The 13513-nt window shown below is 37.9% G+C and overlaps 1 long non-coding RNA gene across 1 annotated transcript in view; it reads right to left on the bottom strand.

The window, feature by feature from the left end:
- Positions 1-13369, bottom strand: part of LOC309659026 — a 139527-nt gene extending 126158 nt beyond the window's left edge. Inside the window, exon 1 of the long non-coding RNA XR_014262515.1 lies at positions 12742-13369. This is a non-coding gene — a long non-coding RNA (uncharacterized lncRNA). The remainder of the gene's footprint in view (positions 1-12741) is intronic.
- Between the last annotated feature and the right edge of the window lie 144 nt (positions 13370-13513).

A 13513-nucleotide genomic window follows, 5' to 3' on the forward strand; every position in this document is an offset into this window, starting at 1 on the left:
ACAAATAACATACAAGGGAACTCCCATAAGGTTAACAGCTGATTACTCAGCAGAAACTACAAGCCAGAAGGGAGTGGCATGATATAATTAAAGTGATGAAAGGGAAGAATCTACAACCAAGATTACTCTACCTAGCAAGGATCTCATTCAGATACGATGGAGAAACCAAAAGCTTTACAGACAAGCAAAAGCTAAGACAATTCAGCACCACCAAAACAGCTCTACAAAAAATGCTAAAGGAACTTCTCTAAGTGGGAAACACAAGAGAAGAAAAGAACCTACAAAAACAAACGCAAAACAATTAAGAAAATGGTCATAGGAACATACATATTGATAATTACCTTAAACGTGAATGGATTAAATGCTCCAACCAAAAGACACAGGCTTGCTGAATGGATACAAAAACAAGACCCATATATATGCTGTCTACAAGAGACCCACTTCAGACCTAGGGACACATACAGACTGAAAGTGAGGGGATGGAAAAAGATATTCCATACAAATGGAAATCAAAAGAAAGCTGGAGTAGCAATACTCATATCAGATAAAATAGACTTGAAAATAAAGAATGTTACAACAGACAAGGAAGGACACTACATAATGATCCAGGGATCGATCCAAGAAGAAGATATAACAATTATAAATATATATGCACCCAACATAGGAGCACCTCAATACATAAGGCAACTGCTAACAGCTATAAAAGAGGAAATAGACAGTAACACAGTCATAGTGGGGGACTTTAACACCTCACTTACACTAATGGACAGATCATCCAAAATGAAAATAAATAAGGAAACAGAAACTTTAAATGACACAATAGACCAGATAGATTTAATTGATATTTATAGGACATTCCATCCAAAAAAACCAGATTACACTTTCTTCGCAAGTGTTCATGGAACATTCTCCAGGATAGATCACATCTTGGGTCACAAATCAACCCACAGTAAATTTAAGAAAATTGAAGTCATATCAAGCACCTTTTCTGACCACAACGCTATGAGATTAGAAATCAATTACAGGGGAAAAAAACGTAAAAAACACAAACACATGGAGGCTAAACAATACGTTACTAAATAACCAAGAGATCACTGAAGAAATCAAACAGGAAATCAAAAAATACCTAGAGACAAATGACAATGAAAACACAACAATCCAAAACCTATGGGATGCAGCAAAAGCAGTTCTAAGAGGGAAGTTTATTGCTATATAAGCCTACCTCAAGAAACAAGAAAAATCTCAAATAAACAATCTAACTTTACACCTAAAGGAACTAGAGAAAGAAGAACAAACAAAACACAAAGTTAGCAGAAGGAAAGAAATCATAAGAATCAGAGCAGAAATAAATGAAATAGAAAAAAAGAAAACAATAGCAAAGATCAATAAAACTAAAAGCTGGTTCTTTGAGAAGATAAACAAAATTGACAAACCATTAGCCAGACTCATCAAGAAAAAGAGGGAGAGGACTCAAATCAATAAAATTAGAAATGAAAAGGGAGAAGTTACAACAGACACCACAGAAATACAAAGCATCCTAAGAGACTACTACAAGCAACTCTATGCCAACAAATTGGACAACCTGGAAGAAATGGACAAATTCTTAGAAAGGTATAACCTTCCAAGACCGAACCAGGAAGAAATAGAAAATATGAACAGACCAATCACAAGTAATGAAATTGAAACTGTGATTAAAAATCTTCCAATAAACAAAAGTCCAGGACCAGATGGCTTCACAGGTGAATTCTATCAAACATTTAGAGAAGAGTTAACACCCATCCTTCTCAAACTCTTCCAAAAAATTGTGGAGGAATGAACACTCCCAAACTCATTCTATGAGGCCACCATCACCCTGATACCAAAACCGGACAAAGATACTACAAAAAAGAAAATTACAGACCAATATCACTGATGAATATGGATGCAAAAATCCTCAACAAACTACTAGCAAACAGAATCCAACAACACATTAAAAGGATCATACACCATGATTAAGTGGGGTTTATCCCAGGGATGCAAGGATTCTTCAATATATGCAAATCAATCAATGTCATACACCATATTAACAAACTGAAGAGTAAAAACCATATGATCATCTCAATAGATGAAGAAAAAGCTTTTGACAAAATTCAACACCCATTTATGATAAAAACTCTCCAGAAAGTGGGCATAGAGGGAACCTACCTCAACATAATAAAGGCCATATATGACAAACCCACAGCAAACATCATTCTCAATGGTGAAAAACTGAAACCATTTCCTCTAACATAGGAACAAGACAAGGATGTCCACTCTCACCAGTATTATTCAACATAGTTTTGGAAGTCCTAGCCATGGCAATCAGAGAAGAAAAAGAAATAAAAGGAATACAAATTGGAAAAGAAGAAGTAAAACTGTCACTGTTTGCAGATGACATGATACTATACATAGAAAATCCTAAAGATGTCACCAGAAAACTGCTAAAGCTAATCAATGAATTTGGTAAAGTTGCAGGATACAAAATTAATGCACAGAAATCTCTTGCATTCCTATACACTAATGATGAAAAATCTGAAAGAGAAATTAAGGACACACTCCCATTTATCACTGCGACAAAAAGAGTAAAATACCTAGGAATAAACCTACCTAGGGAGACAAAAGACCTGTATGCAGAAAACCCTAAGACACTGATGAAAGAAATTAAAGATGATACCACCAGATGGAGAGATAGACCATGTTCTTGGATTGGAAGAATCAATATTGTGGAAATGACTATACTACCCAAAGCAATCTACAGATTCAATGCAATCCCTACCAAATCACCAATGGCATTTTTTATGGAACTAGAACAAAAAACCTTAAAATTTGTATGGAAACACAAAAGACCCCGAATAGCCAAAGCAATCTTGAGGGGAAAAAAACAGAGCTGGAGGTATCAGACTCCCTGACTTCAGACTATACTACAAAGCTACAGTAATCAAGACAATATGGTACTGGCACAAAAACAGAAATATAGATCAATGGAACAAGATAGGAAGCCCAGAGATAAACCCACGCACCTATGGTCAACTAATGTATGACAAAGAAGGCAAGTATGGAGAAAAGACAGTCTCTTCAATAAGTGGTGCTGGGAAAACTGGACAGCTACATGTAAAAGAATGAAATTAGAACACTCCTTAACACCATACACAAAAATAAACTCAAAATGGATTAAAGACCTAAATGTAAGACTGGACACTATAAAATTCTTAGAGGAAAACACAGGAAGAACACTCTTTGACATAAATCACAGCAAGATCTTTTTTGATCCACCTCCTAGAGTAATGGAAATAAAAACAAAAATAAACAAATGGGACCTAATGAAACTTCAAAGCTTTTTCACAGCAAAGGAAACCACAAACAAGCCGAAAAGACAACCCTCAGAATGGGAGAAAATATTTGCAAACGAATCACCGGACAAAGGATTAATCTTCAAAATATATAAACAGCTCATGCAGCTCAATATTAAAAAAACAAACAACCCAATTCCAAAATGGGCAGAGGACCTAAATAGACATTTCTCCGAAGAAGACATACAGATGGCCAAGAAGCACATGAAAAGCTGCTCCACATCACTAATTATTAGAGAAATGCAAATCAAAACTACAATGAGGTATCACCTCACACCAGTTAGAATGGGCATCAGAAAATCTACAAACAACAAATGCTGGCGAGGGTGTGGAGAAAAGGGAACCCTCTTCCACTGTTGGTGGGAATGTAAATTGATACAGCCACTATGGAGAACAGTATGGAGATTCCTGAAAAAAACTAAAAATAGAACTACCATATGACCCAGCAATCCCACTACTGGGCATATACCCAGAGAAAACCATACTTCAAAAAGACACATGCACCCCAATGTTCACTGCAGCACTATTTACAATAGCCAGGTCATGGAAGCAACCTAAATGCCCAGCAACAGTTGAATGGATTAAGAAGATGTGGTACATATATACAATGGAATATTAGTCAACCATAAAAAGGAATGAAATCGGGTCATTTGTTGAGACATGGATGGATCTAGAGACTGTCATACAGAGTGAAGTAAGTCAGAAAGAGAAAAACAAATATCATATATTAACTCATATATGTGGAACCTAGAAAAGTGGTACAGATGAACCGGTGTGCAGGGGAGAAATTGAGACACAGATGTAGAGAACAAACGTATGGACACCAAGGGGCGAAAGCCGCTGGGGGGTGGGGGTGGTTGTGTGATGAATTGGGTGATTGGGATTGACATGTATACACTGATGTGTATAAAACTGATGACTAATAAGAACCTGTTGTATAAAAAAATAAATAAAATTAAATTTAAAAATTTTTAAAAATAGAAAGTACTCAACTGAAAGTTCCAGAAATATAGAGACACACACGTATTTATAGTATTTAAGTCAGTAAGATAACTGTAATAATAAACACTTTAACATATTTCTAAATTATTATTAATGTTAAAATTCTTAAAGATTAAATCAAAGTCAAAAATGATGAAAGATTCAGATGAGTAAGCTAATGTCTCAGTACAAGGTAAATTAGAAATGTCGCTATGTAAAGGACATTTTAAAGGCTAATAAACTACCATCAGCAATACAATATCCAAAAATAAAAAATACCTCATCAAAATTAAATTTTAGATGCCAGGTATATAAACGCTAGAAATACATAATCCACCATTAGCAAGCAATTCAATGGGCAAGAACTGTTGAAATGTTAACCATATATTTGTGTTACATGTTCTTCATCAGCGGTATGAAAAATGGTGGTAGAGACCCCAATGTTGTATTACTTGGTACAGTTAAATATCAAGAGGAGAGGAAAATATTGATTTATGGCTCCTTGCCTAATTAAATTGTGGTTTATGACATATTTATGTGCCATTGTATATGTCTAGATATAAGGCTACCCTTAATATAAAGTGATTTCCTATTTTTTCAAGGGCAAGTCCAATTAAAAAGGTTTTTTTTCCAAAATGAATATATAAACTTTTATGTAAATGGAATCCCCTTACACCTATTAATAATATTAAATTAATTAATTTAGATATATACTTAAATTACATATAAGATTACATAGTAATCTAGAAATATTGCTTTGTTCCACTTAGAGTTTCATGAAACAATCTTATTCAAACTCTTCACATGCATCTTCAACATCTGCTCCTTCACTATTACCAGGGTCATTCACACCACAATATTTCAAAATAGGTAGCTGAGAAATGGATAGACAAGTCACCTTTATCAAGGCTATAAGGAATTTTGTTGATAAGGATTATGAAAATATTTGCAAAGAGGATTTCCATTAAGAAAGTTGTAATTCTGACTCACTCCAGAGAGGGTGTGGGTGATATCCTCACTTTACCCCAAGCCTAAAGAGAGGGACTTGACCAAAAAAACCTGGAAAACTTCTCATGTATTCCCTGCAGCTGGGGGACAAAGTCATCTATTGAATGACTTGCTCCTGAGAAAACTAAAGCAGATTATGACAGCAGAACAGACAGGGCCGCATCTGGGAAGTAACTGCACACCCCTCCAATGGCTGACCAAAATTTGTGAATCCTAAACAAAATATGGAATTCATGGTAGGTATGTTGGTCTGGAATCATTCAAACCAAGATCCTATCCAAAAGGAACACCTGGCTCCCTATTGCGTTCTGTCTATAGGGTCACTTGAAGAAAGCTAGAGGAAAGGAAGAGGAGAAAAGAACTGGCCTCTTCCTGTATGCTTCCTATTTCTGTCAGCTTCTCCCAGCAATGATACTTTACCCTCAGCAGAAACAGTTGATCCTAAAGCAGCAGTGGGTTGCAGCTTCACTCCCAAACCCACCTTCATTGTGTCCCTCAGATATGCCAGTACCAGATGGCCAGTGGCCCTCACCAGAGTTCTCGGTCCAGCATCCACATTCCTAAAGTACCAGCAATGACCCCACCTCAGAGGTATGAGTCCCAGCTCAAGACCCCTCCTCTAAACCTCTAAGACTTTAAAATACCAATCTCTTCCCTTTTGTACCCCCCGACTTAAAGGACTTATCTGTTCTCTAATACTTGGTTAATGATTCTTTACATAAAATTTTCCTTTAGGGCTTCCCTGGTGGCGCAGTGGTTGAGAATCTGCCTGCCAATGCAGGGGACACGGGTTCGAGCCTTGGTCTGGGAAGATCCCACACGCCGCGGAGCAACTAGGCCCGTGAGCCACAACTACTGAGCCTGCGCATCTGGAGCTTGTGCTCCGCAACGAGAGGCTGCGACAATGAGAGGCCCGCGCACCGCGATGAAGAGTGGCCCCCCGCTCGCCGCAACTAGAGAAAGCCCTCGCACAGAAACGAAGACCCAACACAGCCAAAAATAAATTAATTAATTAATTTAAAAAAATTTTTCCTTTAAAATAATTGATACGGTTCCTGTTTCCTGACTAAACTCTGACTGATTCATAAGTTTCACTGTCTTCAATAAAACCTAATGCACAGCCCATGAACATGACATTATAGAATATGACATTATCCTGAAGCTCATGTTCAGCAAGTGGTGACGACAAAGAGACCCACCTGGCATGATACAGGTGTCCATAAAGGCTTTACACTCAGTCACTTGCTGTAAATGGGCAACATTCTTTAACCCCTTTGACGCCACCCAACCAAACTCTGGAAGCACAGGATGACCTCAATACAACCCTCTCCTTTTGTTTTTTACGAAGACCTCTCCAGCCAACCTTTTGACTTAAGACTCTTAGGAGTGAGACAGTTGCAGGCCCTATATCTTCTAAATTTTCAGTGCCAAATGTGAAGTTCTCTAAATGGGTCTCTTCAAGGCCCCATCACTTTACTTGAGGTAGAGGCCAGCACCACTCTCCTCTCTCTGGGAAAGGTGGGAGAGGAAACATCATTAAACACTGACATCTTTGTCACAAGAAATACTCAATACAGGCCTCCATCTTTCAGCCTTTTTATATCTAGGAAGGTGATAGGTTAATGACAGCAGAAATGAGTTTTGAAAACCCCCTTTTCCAACTATGCACAGATGGACTAGTGCTTAAATTTAGAATGTAGATACTTAGCATTTATGAGCCTTGGCCCCTAGAGCCTCGGCCCCTAGAGCCTCCTTTGAAACTCCAAGTCATCGGAAAATTTTTCACTTAAAATCCTATCTGTATTAGTTACGGTATAGATTAATCTTCTATAACAAAAGACCCCAAAATACAGCAGCTCAAATAAGGTCGAGGTTTATTGCTCTCTCATGTTAAAAGAGCAATAAACTTCTACCTTATGGAAGAATAAACTTTTATCTCATGAGAAGACAGCTTGCTCCACGGGGTCACCTAAGACCAGGGCCCTTCCATTTTGTTTTTCGGACATCCCCTTAAGAGTATTGCCCTCACCTACATAGTCGAAGCTGGCTCACTACTGTGATGGTCGAAGTACAGCCTTCAGGAGAACTGAATGCAATAGACGGATCTACATACCCAATATTTTAAAGGCAAGACTCAGAAATTACGTTTATAATTTCTACTCACATGCCATAGGAAAAAAATTACACATGTAATCACACCTAACTCTAACTAGGCTCAGAAATATAATCTCTAGCTCAGGGGCCATGTACCCAGCTGGAAGTCAGCAGCTTCTATTGCTAAAAGGAAGACATTGGCGATAATTAGCAGATTCTGCTAATAATCACTACTAAATAATTTCAAAATTAAAAATTAATATTGAAAAGGAAATTACTAAAAATTTTAACATGAAATGCTACATTCAGAATATTCTTTTAAAAATAAAAGGTTTTCTTTAAAAATTTAGTCTTAAAATATCTTAAACCTGCATAAATTATAATCTATCTTGACATTTAAGAAACTAATGTTGAGATCATTGAGATCTACTTTCAGTGATCTAGAGAAATAGTGAAAACAACAACAGAAAAGATCGTTAGATGAGCTAGGACCCTCAGTTCAATTCCTTCAAACTCTGAAATATTTCATCAGAGCCAATAAAATTAAAACAATAAAAATAGCATAGTTTTCATTTCACCTCATTTTTTTATCTACCTACCCTGACTTAAACAGGTAGGAAAATGCCTAGAGCAGGAGCTATGAGGAAAAACTCAAGAGAAGCGTTCTGTTCATTCACAAACTAAATAATCAATTCCTCCAGTGACTGTAAAGAGGCCATGTATTAAGTATTAGAAGACACCACCTCTAATATTTTTAGAAATAGTGAAAGTTCTAAAAATTACCAGCCAACAGGTTATTTTTGGCTAAACTACACTATGTGAGCTTTATTCCATATAGGCTTAACATATGTTAAGATGTGTTCAGAAAAACAAATCAGTTCAACATGAACTAATATTCAGGCAGCAACCACAGATCAGTTAAAGCCAACTTCTGACTTCCTTGGCGAGAAATCCCTAGTAGGTTAATAAATGCGTTTGGAGTATCAGAGAATTCGTGACTAGGATTACCATAGTCACTTTTTAAAAAGCTAATTCCAAAGTTTCCAGATGTCCTCTGACTATAGATGGCAGTTTAACAAAGTTACAAATTCCAAGATAACTAAACAATCTTTTACTTGGAAGATGTGTTTGAAAAGGGACACCTGCAGTAATAAAAGTAGAACCATTTGAACATGTCTCAAGACCAGTGGTTTTCCCAAAACTACGATGAAAGAACCCAGTATATGAACTGCCCTGTTCAGGATGGACTTTGAGAAAGCATGTTGAGGTATTTATAAATTTACCTATGGGAGAGAATTTGCAGTATTTGGGGATCTGGCACAGTTACTGCCTTTCATTAGCTTAACTAGAACTCATTTTCACAATTGGGATCTTAGAGAATGTGTATTTTGGGACAATCAAATTTTAAATAGAAGATAGAAGTTTTAGATATATAATAGCTTAAAGACAAAATATTTTTTAAAGTTTTTCATAGATTATTCTTTATAATAAAGTTTCAACTGATAAATACAAATGACTAAATACATTTTCATGTATGTCAGTTTATGTCAATAGACAGTTTTAGGTACTCTTCAGCTAATTAAACAACCATTCCACTTTTGAACACCTCATTTTTAATATTCTATATTTGACCATTTCCTACTGAAAGTTGAGTATCACAATTTATATAAATTCTGCTTTCATGAGAACTCCTTGTGAGCAAATAATGTTTTCATGTTAACGACTAGCATATTAAGCCACGTTAAAAGGGAATGGTAAGAATGTTTAACCAAGTTTGGAAGTTCGGCAGTAGCTTAGACTAAAAAAAGCTGTTCTAACAGAGGGCCAGTTAAATACCCCATAGTCTGAAGAATATTTTTAAAGCTCAGATTCATTATTCAAAGAAAAAGTAATAAAACTATGTAAAATTTAATGTGTGGAAATATTTAAGATTCCATTATTTGAAAGAGTAACTTGGAATAATATACCAAGTGTTCTAATTTGGAACCAAGACAATTACACTATTTTAGGTAAACCAAAAGCCCTTATTTAATAAAAATCTCTATTAAGATAATGGGATTATTTTTAACCCTTGTAAACAAAAAAACACAACAACAAAAAAAGAACAGGACTAAAGCAAGGACATTCATTAATTCAAGTAAGGCAATGAAATAGAAGATGAAAAATCTGAAACATTTACTCTGTATCAAAGTACATTAAAAAAAAAAAAAAAGCAAACCATAAAGATTCTTAATTGAGTATTACCCTGTGGAGGTCTAAGAGGCAGACAAACAGAATCTTAAATCTCAAAAACATCTCAGAGACTGTGCCAGTTATTAAGCTATTGTCTTTTAGAAGTCCAAACCCAGACTTCTACATTATACTTTCTGACGCCAGGGCTGGGACCTTGTAAACCACATTTGTTTTGCCAGCTGCCTCCATGTTGGATTCTGCTGAAAAGGAATCCTAGAAGGAGAAAGAATCAACTTGTTCCTTCAGTCCGCATCTCATTTGCTTCCTCCAGGCTTCTTCGGTACGCCATTCTTGTTAGCATTGTCCCAACACTTCTTCAGCAGCAGCAAAACCCTTCCATAACAACGTGTGAATGTAGTTTGCAGTTTGTGCAACACCTGCCAAACCAATCCTTATCTTGTCCTCCTGGTAGTTGTGGTGTCTTACTATTCTCCTTTCCCCTTTTCAGTTTTCTATTTAGCTTTATGCCAAATTCATAATTCCTAATATTAAATTCTCTTTTTAAATAACTAATACGGGTTCTGTCCTCTGACTAAACCTGGTCTGACTGATCACCTGTCCAGTAGTTCCAAAGGGGAATGGTGCTATCAAAGTCATCAATATGAAAAAAATATTATTTTCATAAAACAAATCTTAACCAAATATTCTTGGTTCCTAGGCATACACAGAAGAGAGTGATTCTCAACCAGAGCAGAATGGAGATTATGGGGCTGAGATGGTGACTTACATTAACCAAAAGTTTAGAAACACCAAGTCAAGTCCAACCCTTTCATAATATAAAAGAACCTATGAATTTACCCTCTATGGAAAAAAACCCTGCAGATATGGTTAAGAATCTGGGTGGGCCCTAAATGTAATCGCATGTATTTTTATAAGATACAGACAGAGGGAGACACACACAGAAGTGAAGAAGTCTACGTGACTACAGAGGCAGAGACTGGAGTGATGCAACCACAAGGTAAGGAATGCCAGCAGTCACCAAATGCTGGCAGAAACTGGAAGAGGCAAGAAACAGATTCTCCCTCAGACACTCTGGTTGCAGCATGGTCCAGAACCTTTTGTAAAAGAATGAATTTTGATTGTTTTAAGCAACCAAGTTTGCAGTAATTTGTTAAGCAGCCCTAGGAAACTAATATAAGGATATTAAACAAAAGCTTTATGGAATGCATGGCATTTTAAGAATGGCAGGTAGGATTTACATACACAGTGACTGTAAAGAAAAAAATAAAAGGAGGAAGGGAAAGTGAGCATTAGAGATGAAGAGAAAAGGCAGTGAGACAGAAAATCAAGGGAGTTGTACAAGGTAAAAACAAAGTAGTTCAATTAAGCAAGTATATATGCTACTTGGAAGTAATGATACATTACTGAAGATTTTAAATGCCAGCCTAAGAAGTCCAAACTTTAAGAAATTTGAACTTTAATTTCTGGACAGTCAATATCTCTGCAGCTTGTGAGGACAAGCCCCATATGTGGAGGGGAGAGGGGTAGGAGACAGAGTCTGGGAGGAAGAAATAATGATGTGACAAATCCTTTGCATACCTCTGTTATACTATTCTCTAACTTTTTACTCATATCCTTCCACCACAAGGCTAAAGGGTTGGGATTGAGTTTCCCCAAGATCGAGAAAAAATTCTGACATATATGTTTGATAAACGGTAAATGAGTGAATGAAGAATATTGTGCATTTTTTGTCATTACTAAGCATGGTATGGTAGAGTAGAGCAGAATACTGAACAGTACTTGAATCACTTTTACTCTTCAAAGGTTTGATTAAGATGTTTTAAAAATATATATATATTAATATTGAAAGTATAAAATATTTGGGCTCTGTGTGATTATCCCCAGAGAATACGCCAGAACCAGGACAGCAATTCTAGCCAAATCCAATCAATTAGCGGTGGTTGCCTGGAGCAGAGTTAAGAAGTAAGCTAAGGTTTGTGCCACAATAGATTAACAATGTCTGCTAAAGTGTTAGATTATGAATAGACCCCAAATGACTCGTGTTTCCCATCCCATTCTTGCTCCATAAGTTAGTCATTTGGTTTCCTTAAAAACTTTTCATTTTTTAAAATAAATTTATTTATTTTATTCATTTATTTTTGGCTGCAATGGATCCTCGTTGCTGCGTGCAGGCTTTCTCTAGTTGCAGTGAGTGGGGGTTACTCTTCGGTGTGGCGCACAGGCTTCTTCTCATTGCAGTGGCTTCTCTTGTTGCAGAGTATGGGCTCTAGGCACGCGGGCTTCAGTAGTTGTGACACACGGGCTCAGTAGTTGTGGCTCATGGGCTCAGAAGTTGTGGCACGCGGGCTCTAGAACGCAGGCTCAGTAGTTGTGGCACACGGGCTTAGTTGCTCCACAGCATGCGGGATCTTCCCGGACCAGGGGTCGAACCCGTGTCCCCTGCATTGGCAGGCTGCTTCTTAACCACTGCGCCACCAGGGAAATCCCAAAACTTTTCATTTTTATGTCTTATGTGAATTACAGAAAGAAAAATTCCATTTCAATGAAGATTTCCGTTAGTTGAGCTTGGTTAATCAAAGATTTACTGAATTCAAGTAAAAAAGAAGGCAAAGGTTGTGTCGAGGGAATAGAGGGTTGCTCTGCTTTCTTTATTCTCTATTTCAGAATATTAACTATCCTGGCTGAAAAGATAGGGCAGATTCAACTGCCTGCCCTAGAATTCCAGTGCATGTTTTATTAAAGGACTAGTTCTGTGTCTGGACAGAGCAACATACCCAGTAGGGCCTTGGAGAAGAGGAAAATCAGCACACGCGTCAGTGAAAAACCGGAGGCGGGGGAAGGATAGGAAGTCTTTGTAAAGACCGATTTCCAAAGTTTACACTAGAAGTTTTGAGGCTAGACCCAGGGAGAGGCTGAACAGCAGTGACCCACAAACCTCCGCAAGCAAATGCAGCACCCTCACCTCACGTGAGTAGCGAACCAAAATAACTGCCTTTTAAAGGTTTAAAATATAGTTTAAGAAACGAAATATAAATGCAAACATTATCATACAAGTTTTGTTATACTTGTTGTAAGGAAAGTATAGTAGAGTACGCACCCTCTTTGTCGGGATGCAAGCTGTTTACGGTCCCGCTCCGGCTACATTTTTGTTGACGTAGGTTGGAGTCCCAGGGCGGGTGTCGGCAGTTCTCCTGAAGCCCTTAAATCGGGTCCTCAATTGACAACCCACGTAGGTCGGCTCGGAAACGTCAAAATGCGCACTTTTTCTGGAAAAGCGCGGGAGAGACGCCGGCTAAAGCCCCGCCCCAACACGTCACTCCAGGCCCCACCCCCAGCAGGCTCAGGGGCAGGCGCACTCCGGAGTCTCGGGGACCAACTTAAACCAAGTACTGAGCAGATGTCAGAGTTCTCTTTAACCACGGCGGCCCCTGTCCTGAGCATGCGCAGTGAGACAGGGGGCCTCCTAGTGTGGTTACTCTTTTTATTTCTAACCTCCCGGATTGTCCGGCGTCCGGCTCAGGTTCATTTTCTCCATCTCTTAGTGGAAGTCACTTCGCCTAAAGTAGGAGTTGCTGTTAAACGTGCTCCTCCCATTAAACTACCACTCTGCTCTTAGAGGCGGGTCGCATCTTTTAGGCAGCCGGTCCTGACAGATACGAAAAATAATTGGCGTATGATAGCACTTAGGGTCCGCCGACTAAGCCACATAACAAAATCACTTTACAAAAAAATACTCTGCTTTGTTCCGTACTATATGCTTCATAAGACTCAGAAGACGTTTTATTGCCCCCAAGTCAGTGAGAAAGGTACCTCTTTTTAGTAACAAGGACCTGTAGTATAAGCTGCGCAGGCGCGAGCCGCCCGGCCGC

Source organism: Balaenoptera physalus, assembly GCF_965194825.1.
Source record: "Balaenoptera physalus genome assembly, chromosome: 3".
Classification (NCBI taxonomy): domain Eukaryota; kingdom Metazoa; phylum Chordata; class Mammalia; order Artiodactyla; family Balaenopteridae; genus Balaenoptera; species Balaenoptera physalus.